Raw genomic sequence first — 3,102 nt, forward strand, 5'->3', positions numbered from 1 at the left:
GGTTCAAGTGATTTCCTGCCTCAGCCTCCCAAGTAGCTGGGATTACAGGCACCCACCACCATGCCTGGCTAATTTCTGTATTTTTATTAGGGACGGGGTTTCACCATGCTGGCCAGTCTGGTCTTGAACTCCTGACCTCGTGATCCGCCCGCCTCGGCCTCCCAAAGTGCTGGCATTACAGGCGTGAGCCACCACGTCCGGCCTCTTTTTCTTTTCTTTTCTTTTTTTTTGAGACAGGGTCTTGTTCTGTCGCCCAGGCTGGAGTGCAGTGACATAATCATAGCTCACTGCAGCCTCAGCCTCCCCGGCTCAAGCGACCCTCCCACCTCAGCCCCCTGGGTAGCAGAGACTACAGGGGCATGCCACCACACCCAGCTCATTTACAAAATATTTTCGTAGAGATAAGATCTCGCTGTGTCACCCAGACTGCCCTCAAACTCCCGGGCTCAAGCAATCCCCCCGACCTCAGACTCCCGAGGTGCTGGGATTACAGGCATGGGCCACTGTGGCCGGCCAAGATCTTCCTCCATGCTGGCAGACCTGCAGCCGAGGCCTGGAAGACTCTGTGCCCCAGGGACTCCGGCTTTTTCGCTGGCCTCATCACTGCCTTTGCTGTGCCCCCAGCTGGGTTTGACAATCTTGTGGGCCTTGTTGTGTGCCTGTAGAGTTGCCGATGGCGGTGACCTGCACACTGGGGTTGCAAAGACACTTGAATAAATAGCAGCACAGAAATAGAAATGATTCCAGTGAGAGCGTTCCACGAGACAGAGATGACCTTTAGTACCCAGTTATCTGGAAAGACATAATGAACCACTTATTTTTTTTTCTAAATTTTGATAGTCCAAGTTGAGAGTGGGGCGAGGCACGATTTAAGAAGCATCTGCTGCTATGGTTTTCGGAAAAGAAAAGATTAAAAGCAACCAATTGAAAATTACAGATATTTTATCACAAGACCAAAACCCAGGGTCGTCTGTGTACAATTCAAATTTTTCCCAAAGGAAATTAATGAATCCTATTAAAAAAAAGAAAAACCAAATCCAGTTTATAAGGATCCAGGGAGAGACTCATCTAGAAAGGAAATAAAACCTCTCCTCGGGGAGTATTTAAAGATGGCTTGGAGCCAGGCGCAGTGGCTCTTCCCTATAATCCCAACACCTTGGGAGGTCGAGGTGGGAGGATTGCTTAAGCCCAGGAGTTTGAGACCAGTCTGGGCAACATAGGAAGATTCCATCTCTACAAAAAAAATTGAAAAATTAGCCGAGTGTGGTGGCGTACACCTATAGTTCCAACTACTCAGAAGGCTGAGGCAGGAGGATCGCTTGAGCCCAGGAGGTCAAGGCTGCAGTGAGCTGTGATGGTGCCACTGCACTCCAGCCTGGGTAACAGGTGAGACCCTGTTTCTAAAAAAAAATTAAAACAGAGACCAGTGGTGTTTCTTGCTGGGCATAGTCTCAGCTCTGCCAGGGCTTTGAGTGCTGTGTGGTCCAGGGATGCCCCAAACTTTGGAGGTTTTTTTTTGTTTTGTTTTTTTGAGACAGAGTCTTGCTCTGTTGCCAGGCTGGAGTGCAGTGGTGCGATCTCGGCTCACTGCAACCTCCACCTCCTGGGTTCAAGCGATTCTCCTGCCTCAGCCTCCTGAGTAGCTGGGATCACAGGTGCCCGCCACCGTGCCCGGCTAATTTTTGTATTTTTAGTAGAGATGGAGTTTTGCCTTGTTGGCCAGGATGGTCTCGACCTCCTGACCTCAGGTGATCCACCTGCCTTGGCCTCCCAAGGTGCTGGGATGACAGGCGTGAGCCACGGAGCCCAGTCGAGCTTTGGAGTTGTATATAAACTGAAGTATTTTGTTTAACACCCACAGTAAACACAAAGTAAACCCACTATTGCTGGGCTGCCTTCCGTCATGGCGCAGAATTGAGAGTTGAGCGCATCGCTTTGTTTTCCACCAAACTTAACCAAGCTCCAGTCTTACAATCTTTTCGTTCCTAGCGTGAGGCTTTCTGTCTTTGTGGCAAATATTGAAGCCTGCCACCTCACCTCTTGCACTATTTGTTTAGTTCTTTAAGAAATGAAACCTTAATCCATGTACAATTTCTAAAAGCCTTTATTTCAATATTTTAAGAAGTTATTTCCCCTGGCAAAGCAGCCGCCCCGTTGCCCGGTGCGGAGCTTGACGACAAAGCTCATTAGCCTGAGTGGAAGCTCATTCATTATTGCTGCGTTTTTGCTCTTCCAGGAGATAACAGAGAGCCAGCATGCTGCGTGTCATGGTCCCTGGATGCACGTTTGTGGAACTGGATTGAATTAAACAAGACATGCAAAGCAAGTGGTTCGAGAGGTGGTGTGGGGGTGTAGGGATGGGGACTGACCCGGGAGGCAGGACACAGCCCAAGCCCTGCCTTGGCCCCACCTCTAACTTGCTGATGACCTTGGATGATTCCGTTCCCATCCTGGGCCTCTGTTTTCTCATCTGTAAAATGGGCAGATTGGCAATGTGGCCTCCAGGTCTGCACTTCTGTGTTTGCTGTGTTTCCTTGGGGGTTCCTATCTGCTCCTAAGACTCTCAAACTAGGGTGGGGATGGGGGACCAAGGGGAAGGGGTGGCCCAGTGGTCCTGCCTGTGGAAGGTAGAGACAGACCTGGAATTGATTTTGTATAAGGAGAGAGGGAGTGTGGTGGGGTAGGAAGGTGGGAAGAGCCTCACTGCCCAAAGGTCCTGTCTGTGTCTGTGGGTGAATCTAGAGGCCTGACTGCATGGCGGGCCGGATCAGGCAGATTAGACACACCACGAGCACTGGTGAACACCGGAACTTTCCAAGGCCTTCCGTGGCGGGTAGGGAGAGCCCTGCTCCAGAGGAACTGAGCCCTGGGCCTGTGGGGCTTTGCATCAGAGATTTCTGCTTTTGGGAGGCTGCACTTAGACCGTGAAAGGCTTTTGCAAACCCAAACGGCTGTCATTCTGTAAGTGAAGGTACAACTCATAGCCACAGGGGATACTGCTAAATGCTACAGAAAAACAATGCAGGCTAGGCGCGGTGGCTCAAGCCTGTAATCCCAGGCACTTTGGGAGGCTGAGGCGGGCGGATCACGAGGTCAGGAGAT

At 50.8% G+C, this 3,102-nt stretch overlaps 1 long non-coding RNA gene across 1 annotated transcript in view; it reads left to right on the forward strand.

The window, feature by feature from the left end:
* The window catches only part of LOC105522426, a 13,241-nt gene extending 10,903 nt beyond the window's left edge, over nucleotides 1-2,338 (forward strand). Inside the window, exon 3 of the long non-coding RNA XR_001003441.1 lies at nucleotides 2,237-2,338. This is a non-coding gene — a long non-coding RNA (uncharacterized LOC105522426). The remainder of the gene's footprint in view (nucleotides 1-2,236) is intronic.
* The last annotated feature ends 764 nt before the right edge of the window (nucleotides 2,339-3,102 follow it).

This window comes from Colobus angolensis, unplaced genomic scaffold, assembly GCF_000951035.1.
Source record: "Colobus angolensis palliatus isolate OR3802 unplaced genomic scaffold, Cang.pa_1.0 Scaffold43, whole genome shotgun sequence".
Lineage (NCBI taxonomy): Eukaryota > Metazoa > Chordata > Mammalia > Primates > Cercopithecidae > Colobus > Colobus angolensis.